Source organism: Sturnus vulgaris, chromosome W, assembly GCF_052056855.1.
Source record: "Sturnus vulgaris isolate bStuVul1 chromosome W, bStuVul1.hap1, whole genome shotgun sequence".
In the NCBI taxonomy this organism is placed as follows: Eukaryota; Metazoa; Chordata; class Aves; order Passeriformes; family Sturnidae; genus Sturnus; species Sturnus vulgaris.
The window spans coordinates 19,389,130-19,405,314 of record NC_142282.1 but is presented as its reverse complement, the minus strand read 5'-3'; the positions used below and the strand labels follow the sequence as shown (position 1 = coordinate 19,405,314).

Below are 16,185 nucleotides of genomic sequence, written 5' to 3'. Positions count from 1 at the left end.
AAAAAGGCTCAGGTGGTGAAGCAGAAAGTGATCTACCTGAGTTATGAGATTAGTGCCGGACAACGGACTTTGGGGCAAGATCGTAAAGAAGCCATATGCCAAACCCTGAAACCTCAAACGATAAAGGAACTGCAAACCTTTTTGGGGATGACGGGATGGTGTAGGTTGTGGATATATCAATATGGATTGCTTGTAAAAGCTCTGTATGAGCTCATTACAAATGGAAACAGAGACCTCTCCAGTGGACAAAAGAGGCCACACGGGCCTTTCACCAACTAAAAAACGTCCTCATGTCAGCCCCAGCTCTAGGACTGCCAGAAGTGAGTACATCATTCTTTCTCTTTTCTCATGAAAAACAGAGGATTTCCCTGGGAATACTGGCCCAGGATTTGGGCCCATATCAAATGGCAGTTGCTTACTTTTCTAAGCAGCTAGATGCAGTGGCCAAGGGATGGCCAGGGTGTCTCAGAGCTGTCACAGCAGTGGTGCTGAATATTCAAGAAGCATGCAAATTCACCCTGGGCTAGAAAATGACTGTATTAGTGTCTCACACAGTGTCCACAGTGCTGGAAGTGAAAGGTGGCCACTGGCTTTCCCCACAAAGGTTCCTGAAATATCAAGCCATCATGGTAGAACAAGATGATATAGAGATGGTCATAGCTAACATTGTCAACCCAGCTTCTTTTCTCAGTGGAAATCAAGGGGAGCCAGTACATCATGACTGCCTGAAGACTATCGAAGCCTCCTACTCCAGCCACCCAGATCTGAAGGATACACCTTTGGATGATGCAGAAACCTGGTTCACTGATGGAAGCAGCTACATCGTCAGTGGAAAGCGACATGGTGGGTGTGCAGTTGCCACCTGCAAAGAGGTAATAGAATATGGACTTTTGCCAATAGATAACTCTGCACAAAAGGCCGAGGTAATTGCTCTAACCCATGCCTTTGAAATGGCAAAAGGGAAGAAAATAAACATTTATACAGATTCAAGATATGCATTTGGGGTTGTGCATACACATGGAGCCATTTTGAAAGAGAGGGGACTGTTGAACTCGCAAGGGAAGAACATCAAACATGCACAAGAAATAATACGACTATTGGAAGTGGTACAGCTGCCTGAGAAAGTAGCAATTATGAACATTAAGGCGCACCCAAAGGTGAGCTCAGAATTGGAGGAAAGAAACAAACTGGTGGACAGAGAGGCAAAAGAAGCAGCAAAAGGTGAGGTAGTAATTGAGGGATCCTTAATTCCAGATGGACAGACCTCCCTTGAAGGTAAGCCAGTATATAGCAAAAAGGATGCACAACTAATTAAGGATCAAGGAGGAACACATAACCAAGAAGAATGGGCTGTTACTGCAGAAGGGAAGCTGGTCATCCCCTCCCATCTATTATGGTCATTAGTAAGGGAGGAACACCAGAAGACACACTGGGGAATAGACGCCCTGTATAACTATCTAATTGAAAAGATTACTGCCAGAAATTTATACTCCACTGCCATTCAGGTAACCCAGCAGTGTGATATTTGCCTCCAGACAAACCCCAAGAATAGCCACAAACCAAAACTTGGTCAAACTGGAAAAGGCCATGGGCCCAGGCAACAGTGGCAAATTGATTTTTCAGAACTACCAAGAAAACGGGGGTATTGATATTTGCTGGTATTAACAGATACCTTTTCAGGGTGGCCAGAGGCTTTTTCCACCAGAACTGCCAAAGCCCAGGAGGTAACCAAAGTATTATTACAAGAAATAATACCACGCTTCAGTGTAGGTTATTTCTCTGGTGCTCTGGGCACCATTTGTCAGGTTGTGGTTATTTTCTTTAAAGAGCAGAGCAGCTAATAGCTGCTATGAAGCTGTTTATTGCAAAGGCACATCAGTCTCGAAAGGCAAAGAGTCACAAGCATTAAAGTCCCTGCTAAAGTTTTGGTATAAAGTCCCGATCAGAGGTAGAAGCTGTTCCTGAAGGTCCTGGCAGGGCCGATGTTACTGTGGTAGCTCCTATCTTCTTTGGGCAATGATGATGGAGGTGAGGAGAGAAGCTAGACAGCAGGAACAAAAGTTAAAAGCAAAAAGTAAAGACTAAAGCAAAAAGGCAAAAAGGCAAAGCTCTCCCGAATGCATAGATTCTTATATACAAACTTCCCAACACGCTAAAGACACAAACTCAAACCACTACTTCTTAACCAATTAGAATTCTAGTTTTCTAGCCCACCAGGTTATGTATAAACTACTCATATGGTCTATCTTGTTCTATCTAAAAAATGTAAGCAATATTCTTACTATAGTTTTATTATGTCTAAAACTGTGTTCCTGGAGCCTCCACGGAAACACTAGTATCTAGGACTATGTTTTTCAACCTTCACTAGAACTCGCACTTCTACACTGGTATCTGAGACCTTTACTCTCTAAAAGCACTTAAAACTTATTCTTACTTACTTACTTGCTTGCTTATTCTAAAACTTAAACTTACACCTCTACTTTATGTGTGAGTGGCTTAACATACTTCAATCCATCCAAAGGTTTTAATTCAATCCCTGCATTCTGATTTCTCTCTGAATTCTTCAGAGAGACTCTTGACTTACAGACTCCAACACATGGGAGTTCCAGCCATAATATCTTCAGATAGAGGGCCACATTTTATTTCAAAAATAGTGCAACAAATCAGTCGTCCCTTGGGCATAGACTGGGAACTCGACACTTCATACCATCCTCAGTCAAGTGGCCAAGTAGAGAAAAGGAATCATTTAATTAAGCAGCAAATTGTGAGGCTGGGGCAAGAAGCTAATTTATCCTGGCCTCAATCTCTCACACTGGCATTGATGCAGATCCGAACTAAACCTAGAGTTAAAGAAAAGCTAAGTCCCTTTGAAATGCTTTATGGGAGACCATATGGAGTGCAAAAGGGATTGTTTACCCAAGTGGGAGAGGAAAGGCTGACCACCTACATGGTAGCCTTAAGTAAACAACAGAGAAATTGAGAAATGTAGCTGGAACTCGGAGCAGAGGGCTGGATGGACCAGTGCATGACATACAACCTGGAGATTATGTATATGTTAAGTCTCTTGCAGAGAAAACTTTGGAGTCACAATGGGAAGGACCATTCCAGGTGCTACTCACCACCTTCACTGAGATTAAAATGAAGGAACAGAGTGCTTGGAACCCACACATGCAAGTAAAGAAGGCTCCAGAGGCCCCTTGGAAAGTAACACCAGGTGATAATGAACTGAAATTAAAACTTACTCAAACAAAATGAGTATATTGCAGTCTGGAATATTTAGTAATTTAGCTTGCAGAAATTTAATCAAGAAAATTGTTTTGTTTGTGATTACAATTGTAATTCAAGAATTAGAAAGCACCTCCAGCCAGAATAATGTTGAATGGCCTTGGTCCCAAGGTTTTCTTCGGTACACTGGATCCATGGGAAAGTATTCTGATATAATAGATTTAAACGGGTCAACTGTGGTCATGCACAAAAAACAGGTATATGAAAAGCAAGAATGGCAAGAACAAAGGTTGTGGTCCCTTCAAGGGACTACAGGAGAGGTAATCAGAATAGGATGCCGGATGATTAATGGGACTACCCATAAGAAAGGAATTCAAATTAGTGTTTCAACTTGTCCTACAGACAAGTATCAGGAGATTTGTAATCATCTAAGTGAATTAGATTGTTGGTATAATTTTGCATTAGTACAGACTGTTGAAGTAGTTTGCTTTTAGACCCACAATACTATTGAGCTCTCATTCAAACTTAAAATGAATGCCATACCTATTACAACAACTGAATAAACTGTAACCTATGTGTGGAGGGAGCAGAAACCATTTTTGAAGCAAAAATCCTCTCCAAGCCCCTGGAAGGGGCCCCATGGAAAACGATGCCTTAAAGATAAGAAATTGCTTGCTTAGGGTGATGAATACCAAAAGGTATTCTGCCCCCCTTGGTAGACCCCTGTGTTATCTTCCTGTAATATTAGTGGTCCATTTTTCTCTTGTATTACTGGTTAGTTTCAAACCTAAAAGTCCTTTGTAGATTGTTTAGTTTTAGAATTCCCTTGGTAATTGGTGCAAAATGTAAACCCCCTGAAACATATAAAAAACCCCTTAGAAATCCCAACAGTTGAATATGCTAGACTGGATCCCTTCATAGAATAAAGCTATGGATTTGTGCCTCTCTTCATATTCCGATCTCTTTACTCTGCTGGCTTGAGGGCACTTTGCAAGCCAGATTCTATCTGGGCAAGGCTTGGAAACGTACCCTGTCGCTGAGAACTGCTTGGGCAGTTTGGGGGTCTCAAGGAGGCCCCAACCCACCAACGACACCTCTGTTAGTACCCAAGCCCAGACCACGCCACCTAAGATTGAACCTAAAATTTATGAAGTTGGACCCTATGTAATAAGAAACATGGACCAACAACAACTGTTATTTAACCCAGAGTGGTCTCTCAAGCATGTTGAATTACTAATGCAAACTAACATCTCTGAAATCCAACCAGCCTGCTCCTCTTTCCTAAAGACATCCTTTGAGGGCTGGGCAACATGGTTAGAAAAGCAGGCTCACTTCAGGGGCAAAATGAGAAGAGATTTAACTGAGATATTCGGAACGGGATTGGGAGTCTTAAATGGAATTGATTCAGAAATATTAATGAATAAGCTGGCCACTGCAACAAGTGATTTGACAAAAGTAGAACAGCCCCTACAGTCATCTTTACTAGCATTGGTAACTAGTCAATGGGAGGTTTCAAAAGTGTTACTGAGATGGAAAAAAGCTGAGGACCAAGACCACAGATTAATAATAGATGCACTTACTATGGTTCAAGATAATGTGTCTCTAGCTTTCAATTGTATACAAGCACAGTTATGGATGCAGTCAACAGTTTCTTTAATTATAAGGGAAGGAGGCAAAGGTGCCTTTCTGATTGAAATCTGAAAAACTGTTTGGGACAATGCCACTGATTTTGAGACAAAATTCCAATCCTGGTGGACTCTAGTAAATTTTACCTATGATCCTACTGCTAACATGGCGACTGCCTTTGTGCTTACTATACGCATTGCCATAGTTTATGTTATCCACCCCATCATTGCACTAGGATTAAACCATGAGGGGACAGTGCTCTATCCCTTGGAGCATACAGCATGGGCACAAAGGGCGAATGGGAAATGTCAAACTGTAAACTTAGAATCCTGTATTACTCAGGAGCAACAAGGGTTTATCTGTGAGAGTAATTGTTGGAGGTTGAACTATTCCCTTTTCTTTCAGTGGAATTTTCTCCCATTGTTATGCTAAGTAATTGTGGCTACACCTTGAAACGACAGATAATGTTCTCTCCTAAGGGGGTGGCGGGAGGGAGGGGGGGGGGGGAACCGGAAAAGGAAAGGTGGGACGGGGGGTCTGGAGCGGGGCTTCTCTCTCTCGCTTGGCCCGTGGAGTGGGAAGACAACCTGGGCTCCGCTCTGGCATCTTCCCCTGCCATCCCAGCACTGAGATCCACGCTCCCTGCCTTTGGACATTGCTCTGCTGCTCTCCCACCTCACCCTACTATCTCCGGACACTCTGCTGGGCACCACGACCGACACCGTGAGGGGGGAGTACTTTCCCATCCCCTCTCACCCCTGGGCCGCGGCCACCATCACTCCAGCCCTCTTCAACTGCGCGGGACCTGCCCTGCCCCCACAGCACCGGTAACAGCACAGGGAGACGACCTGCGGCCAGAAGGGACTGGAGCGGAGCTAGACTGTTTCTGTTGCCAATTTTTATATCTGTTGTTGTTTTCTGCCTTGTTAGATACCAGTAAAGAAATGTTATTCTTATCCCCATATCTCCTGCCTGAAGGCGTCTGAATTGGACCTAAAATAATTAAAAGGGAGGGGGGTTGCACTCTGCATCGCAGAAAAGGGGCTCCTGCCTTTCCTTAGACCATACCTGTCTTTCAAACCAAGACAGATATTGGCGCCCGAACAGGGACATTGCCTGAGGGCATTGAGAGAGGGGTAGAAAAGGGGATAACAGTTCTTAAATTACCCAAGCTTGTGGTAGGTGACACCATGCTGTCCAGCTTACCCTGGATTGGCCTCCATGTGGTCACTGCTATATCTCTCCCATTTGCAAGCCCTTTTTTAAACATGAGTTTCATAACCAAGGTTACTGTGGCTATTATCCGGCTTATTATGTGGGTTGATCAGTTGAGGAATTCATGGATTTTTAATTTTCTCTGGAAGATGGCCACATGGATTCAGAGCTATCGCACTCTAAGTGTGTGTTTCTAGGGCTACTTCAATAATGGTACTTACTGTGAGGAAGTGGCAGCAGGTGAAATTTTTTCTCAACCCATCACAGGGTTTTTGAAGTTCACCCCACCAGTCTTCAAGGGGTTCCAATCCACTTTAAATGCTAATGACATTATATTGTGGCTAGTGTTGCTTATATCCCTGTTAAACCTGTTCTATCTAACATTCAGAGATAAGGGGAAATTTTTGATAACAACCCTGATACCGACCCCAGGGATTAGTGATGTTACCCCAGAGCCTGATCCTGTCCCAGAGACTAGGGAGGTTACCCCAGAGCCTGATCCTGTCCCAGAGACTAGGGATATTACCCCGGAGTTTGACCCTGCCCCACAGCCCACCTCGGAAAGGAACCACCCAGAATGGGTGGGGGTGCTAGCAAAGGAGATACGTGAGATGGGCCAGATGCTGAAGGAGTACCTTTCCTTAGCTGGTGAGAAACCCTCCCCCTGCCTTAAAGAGGGAGACTCTGATGGTGCAGCAGTCGGAACCACAGATGTTACATCTGTCCAGGTTCCAGATGAACCACAAGGGCACTCACAGCAGCAACAGTTGCCCCTGTGGAAACTAGGAAGTCTAAGATGAAAACAAGGCACCTAGATAATAAGGGTCAAGAAAAGGGCCCCTCACAAGCAGCAGGGGAGCCAGAAGTTGAGATCATCACCCAGTCCCTGGCATACGAGAGTCTCCATAACCTGCGAAAAGACATTGTACGACGGGGCCGTGAGCCTTTTACAACCTGGTTACTGCGGGTCTGGGACCTTATGGGTACAGGTGTGCAACTGGATGGTACTGAGGCAAGGAATTTGGGGTCCTTGACCCAGGACTCAGGTGTGGACCAGGTATTTGTAAGGGAGACAGGTCTCCTTTCCTTCTGGTAGCGACTTTTAATGAGTGTGAGAGAGAGGTTTGTCCACAGGGAAAGAATGCAGGAGTACCACCAGAGAACACGTTGGAATACCCTTGAGGAAGGGATCCAAAAGCTGAGAGAAGTGGCAGTACTGGAGGTGCTCTTTGGGAGGGATGGACAGCATGACAATGACCCTGACAAGGTCAGGTGCACAGGGCAGATGTTGTAGAATCTGACAAACCTAGGCACATCTCAATATACCACGTTTATTGCAATGATTAATGCTGATACCAACCAAGTGACAGTGGGTTCTGATGCCAACAGGCTCAGAAATTTTGAGAGTATGATGTCTGGCCCAGTGCAGGCTCATGTCTCTGCTGTGGCTAAGGACCTCAGAGACGAGTTTAAGGAGGAGATGAAGGAGATAACGGAAGAGGTGAGGAAGATCAGTGCAGCACCAGTGCTAGTCATGGACCCCAAAAGTAGAGCCCAACGCCCCCCAGCTAGGGAGAGAGGGTACACCCCATGTGCTGACCTGTGGTTTTTTCTACGTGACCACGGGGAAGACATGAGAAGGTGGGATGGGAAACCCACTTCTGTCCTGGCAGCACGGGTGTGCCAACTCAGGGAGCGGAACACCAACAGAGGGAACTCCACTAAAGTGAGGGTAGCCTCAGCCTCCCATGACCAAGGTGCAGGGTATTACAGAAGGGAGGATGATCTGTCAGATCCCCTTGAAGGTACCTCCACTATGTATGCCCAGGAGAGAAATAATAACCAGGGCTAGAGGGGCCCTGCCTCTAGCCAGGGAGAGGCACGGGAAAAACGGATCTTTTGGACGGTGTGGATCCGATGGCCTGGCACATCAGAGCCACAGGAACACAGAGCATTGGTTGACACTGGTTCACAGTGTACATTAATACCATCTGGACATGTCGGGAAGGAACCTGTTTCAGTTGCCGGGGTTATGGGGGGATCTCAGGAATTGACTTTGCTGGAGGCTGAGGTGAGCCTGACTGGGAAAGAGTGGCAGAAACATCCAATTGTGACTGGCCCAGAGGCACCATGTATCCTAGGCATAGACTTCCTCAGGAACGGCTATTACAAAGACCCAAAGGGACTCAGGTGGGCTTTTGGAATAGCTGCTGTGGCGGCAGAGGGCATTAAGCAGTTGAACACCCTGCCTGGGCTATCAGAAAACCCATCTGCAGTGGGACTACTCAGGGTGAAAGAGCAACAGGTGCCAATTCCTACCTCGACAGTGCATCGCCGGCAGTACCGGACAAATCGAGATGCCGTGATCCCCATACACAAGATGATCCGGGAGCTGGAGAGCCAAGGGGTGGTCAGCAAAACCCACTCACCCTTCAACAGCCCCATCTGGCCTGTGCGTAAATCTGAAGGAGAATGGAGATTGACTGTGGACTATCGTGCATTGAATGAGGTGACTCCACCGCTGAGCACTGCTGTGCCAGACATGCTGGAATTCCAGTATGAGCTGGAGTCCAAGGCAGCAAAGTGGTATGCCACTATCTATATCGCCAATGCATTTTTCTCCATTCCTCTGGCAGCAGAGTACAGGCCTCAGTTCACTTTCACCTGGAGGGGTGTGCAATACACGTGGAACCGACTGCCCCAGGGGTGGAAACACATCCCCACCATCTGTCATGGATTGATCCAGGCTACACGGGAGAAGGGTGGAGCTCCAGAACATCTGCATTACATTGATGACATCATTGTGTGGGGGGACACGGTAATGGAGGTATTTCAGAAAGGAGAAAAGATCACTGAGATTCTGCTGGGAGCCGGCTTCGCCATTAAAAAGAGCAAAGTCAAAGGGCCTGCCCAAGAGATCCAGTTCCTGGGAGTAAAGTGGCAAGATGGTTGGCGCCAGATCCCTAGTGAGGTCATTAATAAGATCACTGCAATGTCTCCACCAACCAGCAGGAAGGAAACACAAGCCTTCCTAGGGGCCATAGGCTTTTGGAGAATGCACATTCCTGAGTACAGACAGATTGTGAGCCCTCTTTACCTGGTCACCCGCAAGAAGAACGATTTCCACTGGGGCCCTGAGCAGCAGCAAGCCTTTGCCCAGATCAAGCAGGAGATTGCTCATGCAGTAGCCCTTGGCCCAGTCAGGACGGGACCAGATGTGAAGAATGTGCTCTACTCTGCTGCCGGGAACCATGGTCTGTCCTGGAGTCTGTGGCAAAAGGTGCCTGGTGAGACGCGAGGCCGACCACTGGGGTTCTGGAGTCAAAGCTACAGAGGGTCCGAGGCCAACTACACCTCAACGGAGAGGGAGATCTTGGCCGCCTATGAAGGGGTCCAAGCTGCCTCAGAGGTGATTGGCACGGAAACACAACTCCTCCTGGCACCCCAACTACCGGTGCTGGGGTGGATGTTTAAAGGAAAGGTTCCCTCAACCCTCCATGCCACTGACGCCACATGGAGTAAATGGATTGCCCTCATCACGCAACGCGCCCGTATTGGAAACCCGAATCGCCCTGGGATTTTGGAGATAATTACCAACTGGCCGGAAGGGGAAGACTTTGGTCTTGCCGACGAAGAGGAACAGGAACAAGTGACCTGGGCCAAAGAAGCCCCACCGTATAACCAACTGCCAGCAGATGAAACATGCTATGCTCTTTTCACTGATTGTTCCTGCCACATTGTGGGGATGAACCGGAAGTGGAAAGCAGCCGTATGGAGCCCCACACGACAGGTTGCAAAAGCTACCGAAGGAGAAGGTGGATCGAGTCAACTTGCTGAACTCAAAGCTGTTCAGCTGGCCCTGGACATTACTGAAAGAGAGAAGTGGCCAAAACTCTACCTTTACACTGATTCATGGATGGTAGCCAATGCTCTGTGGGGATGGCTGGAAAGGTGGAAAAAGGCTAACTGGCAACGTAGGGGAAAACCAATCTGGGCTGCCAATGAATGGAAAGACATTGCCACTCCGGTAGAGAAGCTGCCTGTGAAAGTCCGTCATGTAGATGCCCATGTCCCCAAGAGTCGGGCTAATGAGGAGCACCGACACAATGAGCAGGTAGATCACGCTGCACAGATAGAGGTGTCGAAGATAGATTTAGACTGGCTGCACAAGGGAGAGTTGTTCCTGGTTCGATGGGCCCTTGATGCCTCAGGTCATCAGGGCAGAGATGCCACATATAAGTGGGCACAAGACCGAGGGGTGGATCTAACCATGAACAGTATTTCTCAAGTTATCCATGACTGTGAGACGTGCGCTGCCATCAAGCAAGCCAAGCGGGTGAAGCCCCTCTGGTATGGGGGGCGATGGGCCAAATATAAGTATGTAGAGGCCTGGCAGATTGACTACATCACACTGCCTCAAACTCGCCAGGGCAAGCGCTATGTACTGACCATTGTGGAAGCCACCACTGGGTGGTTGGAGACCTACCCTGTGCCTCATGCCACTGCTCGGAACACCATCCTGGGCCTGGAAAAACATGTTCTTTGGAGGCATGGTACCCCTGAGAGAATTGAGTCAGACAATGGGACTCATTTCAAGAACATCCTTATAAACACCTGGGCTAGAGAACACGGCATTGAGTGGGTGTACCATATCCCCTACCATGCACCAGCTGCAGGGAAAGTTGAACGGTGCAATGGCCTGCTTAAAACCACCTTGAAGGCACTGGGTGGGGGAAATTTCAAGAACTGGGAGATTAATCTACCAAAGGCCACCTGGTTAGTGAACACCCGAGGTTCCACTAACTGAGCAGGCCCTGCCCAATCTGAGCCCTTGGAAATATCAGATGGAGATAAGGTTCCAGTGGTACACATGAGAGGTATGCTAGGAAAAACTGTTTGGGTAAATCCTGCCTCCAGCAAAGACAATCCCATCCATGGAGTTGTATTCGCTCAAGGACCAGGTTGCACCTGGTGGGTGATGCAAAAGAATGGAGAGACCCCATGCATACCCCAAGGAGACCTTGTTTTAGGGTGAAATACCTATAGTACTGTGCCTATGTCTCTAACTGCATGTATGTATATATAATGTAACAGTTTAATTTGATATAGCATATTAGTATGGGAGAAATTCAGGGGTGGATAATGTTGGAGGTTGAACTATTCCCTTTTCTTTCAGTGGAATTTTCTCCCATTGTTATGCTAAGTAATTGTGGCTACACCTTGAAACGACAGATAATGTTCTCTCATAAGGGGGTGGCTGGAGGGGGAGGGGGTGGGAACCGGAAAAGGAAAGGTAGGATGGGGGGTCTGGAGCGGGGCTTCTCTCTCTCGCTTGGCCCGTGGAGTGGGAAGACAACCTGGGCTCTGCTCTGGCATCTCCCCTGCCATCCCAGCACTGAGATCCACGCTCCCTGCCTTTGGACATTGCTCTGCTGCTCTCCCAGCTCACCCTACTATCTCCGGACACTCTGCTGAGCACCACGACCGACACCGTGAGGGGGGAGTCACTTTCCCATCCCTCTCACCCCTGGGCCGTGGCCGCCATCACCCAGCCCTCTTCAACTGCGCGGGACCTGCCCTGCCCCCACAGCACCGGTAACAGCACAGGGAGACGGCCTGCGGCCAGAAGGGACTGGAGCGGAGCTAGACTGTTCTGTTGCCAATTTTTATATCTGTTGTTGTTTTCTGCCTTGTTAGATACCAGTAAAGAACTGTTATTCTTATCCCCATATCTCCTGCCTGAAGGCGTCTGAATTGGACCTAAAATAATTAAAAGGGAGGGGGGTTGCACTCTGCATCACAGAAAAGGGGCTCCTGCCTTTCCTTAGACCATACCTGTCTTTCAAACCAAGACAGTAATACAACTGATGCCTAAGACGTATGTCTTGACACTAAGCAAGGTGTTTGCCACTTTGAAATTCATCGAATACTAGTCAAAAGATTGTGCTTGTATATATTGGTCATGGTTGTGTGTTTAAGAACTGCTTGTATTTTTGTAGAGATAGATAATGTCAATGTAAATCTGTCTAGTAAGAATTATTCTAACTTTTGTATTTGCGATTTTGTTTGAATTGTTGAGAGTGACTTTTTATATCTGACATCAGTGATATCCCACCAACTGATCAGGTCCAACAACACAATGTATCGCAAGTTATCACCTACACTTATTGGAATGAATCTTACTTTAGTAAAGCGATTAAACACCAAGACCTGATTAGAATTCTGAAAGAAATACAACAAAGTGGATAGAAAACTCTACTGTCCATCATGATACAAAGGAAATAAGCAGTTTTGCAAAGAATAAAACCAGATGCAAGTCATTACTGGTGGGATGCACTCTTTGGATGGTCACCAATTGCAACTTTAAATACATTGTATGACACCATTATTTTATTGATATTAATTGGTGTTAGTTTAGTATTCTCTCTCTTAGTATTTGTTTGGAATTAGAAAATGTTGCAACGAATAGAGATATTAACTTCCTTGTCGAAAGTACATGATAAGGCATTGAGGGATACATATCGTAGAAATTGGGAAGAGGAATCTGTATTAAGTAAAATAATTTACTAATTTTCTAGAAAAAGGGAGGGGAACGAAACAACGGGGTTAAGAATAAGTTGTTTGAACAATGTATGTTGCTTAACATTTGCTGTGCCTGCTAAGACAGGGTGAGACAATACAAGTAGATTCTACAAGGATATTCTGATGAGGAGAGTGCTTGTCAAAACAAGACGAAGGAACGAAGGAATGCTACACTTGTGAGGCCATGTAGATAAAAAGGGGCCCCTCAGACCCCTAGATCAGACTAAACCAGCCTTGCACTCTGGACAGCTATCAAGGGACCAAGGATCATGTGCAAGGAGATGGGGTGAAGAGTTCAACTCTGAGGAAAACTATTTACTTCATCCTGTATGACCACCATACGACCACCAGAGAGCACTGCGCAAGTGCAGAAGGACTCCTTAGCTAATTATAATACAAAGTGGGGCTAGGCAATGAATATGCATAGACGTATTGTGAAACCTGATGCATATGTAACATTTTAGAGAACAAATGGAGGGTTGGGCTCTTTGGGAGGTGCGCATATCTTTGTGGAGAAGTGCCTGGTGCTGAATAAACATACCTACTTTATACCTTACTCCGTGAGTGATAGAATCTTTCCGTGAATCACAACCAAGGCAGAAAAACAACATAAATCTCCATGAAATATTATATGGCAGGCTATATCAAGTTCCACATATCCCAGCAAAAATTAATATGAACAATAAAAATTATTTACAGAAATACTTAATAGCTTTAAGATCCACTTTGCAAAAGCTCCAAAAATTCGTTCTGCTATCCAAATCCACAAGATTACACAACCTGCTCAACCATTCTAGCCTTGAGATTAAATCTATATCAAGTGGTGAAATGGTGACTCCTTGGAAGTTAAGTGAAAAGAACCATTCCAAGTTATACTGACCACCCTCACTGTGGTCAGAGTTGCTGACAAACGACCATGGATCCATTACTCCAGAGTAAAAAAACCCTACTGCTCTTGAAACCATTAAAAAAACAGAAGCTGCTACAAATCAAGATGATGTGGTTTAAAGTGTTCTTTATAGGTCTGTTGTCTGCCCAATTGGCAACCATGATTCAGGGTTCACCCCATGATTTCCATAGTACTGTAGTCCAAAATGTATCCAAAGTTCTTAATAAGAACAATTGCTGAATCTGTACTCAGCACCTCTTTATGGGGGTGGTAACTGGCTATTGATTGGCAATGTAATGAAAGAGAACTGTTGGATCTCAAGAATCTGAAGTTTTTGAGCTTTCTGTGCTTCCTGGCACAGACCCCCATAAAAACACTGCACTGGACCTGAAACCTTGGAGAAGACTTGTAAATATGAATAATAAGTTAGAAATCACAAATGTGTAGTGGGTTAGATGTGTCTGTTTTCACCGAGTGATGGGTTTTAAATTTGAGGTTTTTTACAGTATAGTGGTAGTTAGGGGACAAGATGGAGAATTTTGGGTGGTGTCTTTTCTTCTTGTTCATCTTCTTCTCTTCCTTCTTCTTCATGGAACTTAGGTAGTTACCTTTGTATTGGTCAGCTGAAAGTCACTAAGGGTCATGGGAATCTATTATTGGGTTAAAAGTATAAATAATATAGGTGTTAAACTTTTATTGGTCTGTTTAGCTTTAAAAGGCCTTGAAGCAGTCTCAGCTTGGAGCCATTTTTCCTACTTCTAGCAAGCAGCTAGAGGTAATGTTGTACTTTCTGCAAATTTTGATAAGATATAATAAACATCCAAGTCCGAACAAGAGGATCCGTCTCAGTCGCCTTTCTAATAATCCTGGCTCTGAACAGAAACAGACAAGACTGATGACAAACCACTAATTAGTGGTACAAAAGCTCTGCACGCTCCAGCAGAGAACCATACTAAAAAGTAGAAACCAATCAATAGTACCCTTCTGCCTCCTATACCCCTGAGCAGGCTAATAAAATGCAGGAATTATACAGTTCCCTGTGTGGTTGTAAATGTCACAGGAAAAGCCATTCTTCCTTCATATTACCATAAGACCAACTTCAGGAAAATACTAAATTCAAAAATTGCAACAAAAATGAAGTTGACAAGACAGAGACTAGCTCTACCATGTAGGACAGGATTATATTGGGTATGTGACAATAAAGCTTGGAAAGTCCTGCCTGTAAATAAAGATCAGGCTTGAGCCCTTGAGGCTGTGGTTCCAAATATAACAATATTTGATAAACTTGAAAAACCAAATGAGAAGAGAAAAAGATCTCTTAATGCCCTCACTGAATGTCCCACGCTTTTCCATAGTATAGTCAGAACTCTCCTTCCCTCTTAGAGAGTAGTTGAACTAAAGAGAGCAATTATAAACATCTCAGCCATCATTAAACATATTAAACAACATACTACAAATGCAATTTCAGCCTTACAGGAAACAGTCAACGGTCTGTCTAATGCAGTTATGCAGAACAAGATAGCTCTCAATTTCATACTTGTTGCACAAGGAAGTGTATGTGCTATTGTCTATACCTCTTATTACTCTTCTGTAGACCAAGGTGGAAGAATTAAGAAAAATTTGAATGAAATCTGGAAGGAGACTCAATTTTGACATGAAGTAGCTTCCAGAAATAACACCTTAAAATTTGACCATATCTTCCACACCGTCGCTTCATGGTTAGGAAACTGGGCCTAGATAAAAGAAACATTTATAGTAGCTGTAATTGCAGTTATCTGTGCAATAGCCTGTGAAATAGTCAGTTGTGTAAACCAGTGCTGCAGCTAATGCAGAGTAGATACTAGACAAGGTAGAGTCTTGTTAGTCTCTAAAAGGGGGAAAATGATGCCATGATTTTTTCCTTTTCTTTTTATATACCTTTTATGCATTCTCAGTACCCTTAGCATGCATAATTGCAATTCTTTAAGCCTGATATCTTAGCATAGTCCTGGTATTCTGCTAGGCCAGAAGACCAAACATACTAAAGGCCTCACAGCTGGAGGCCGGAAAGTCTTAAAGCTATCTTGAGAAACAAAGGCCCCTCTAGAACATATCCTGTAAACTAAGATTAAGCCCATCTGGAAGAGAATACTTTAAAATAGGGAGATGTCATGCTATTCATTTAAGCCTCTCATTAAGGCATCTTTATTAGATATGTTAATTTGCAAAGTCTATAAAATTACATACATGGTCTACTGTGGGTGTACATTTCAGCATATTCCACCTTGATGAATTGTTGTACCATAAGAATCAAATTTTTAAGTCACGGAGATTTATCCAGTCTTTAATTAACCCTTTGCATGGTAAAAAGCAGGATTGTCTCTTTCCCCCAGCTTCTAAATACATACTGCTTAAATATTTATCAGAACTTTAATGAGGGACTGCATTAGTGCTGAGTTCTGGGGGAGTGGCACAGTGCAGAAATGGGTACTGTAAGTGCTAAAATTCGAGATTGAGCAGAAGGTCCACTGACCACTGTGACATTTAGCTTTAAACTATGCCACATGTTGAGTAACCATTTGAATGTGCAGACAAGTTTATTTGCCTGCTGAGAAAAGCTTCCTTTAAAAAAAAAAAAAAAAAAAAAAGAAACTTAAACAAAAGAAAAC

The 16,185-nt window shown here is 44.7% G+C and overlaps 1 pseudogene; it reads left to right on the top strand.

Moving 5' to 3' along the window:
* Positions 1-626: 626 nt before the first annotated feature.
* Positions 627-15,364, top strand: LOC148220023 (endogenous retroviral envelope protein HEMO-like; annotated as a pseudogene).
* Positions 15,365-16,185: the final 821 nt, after the last annotated feature.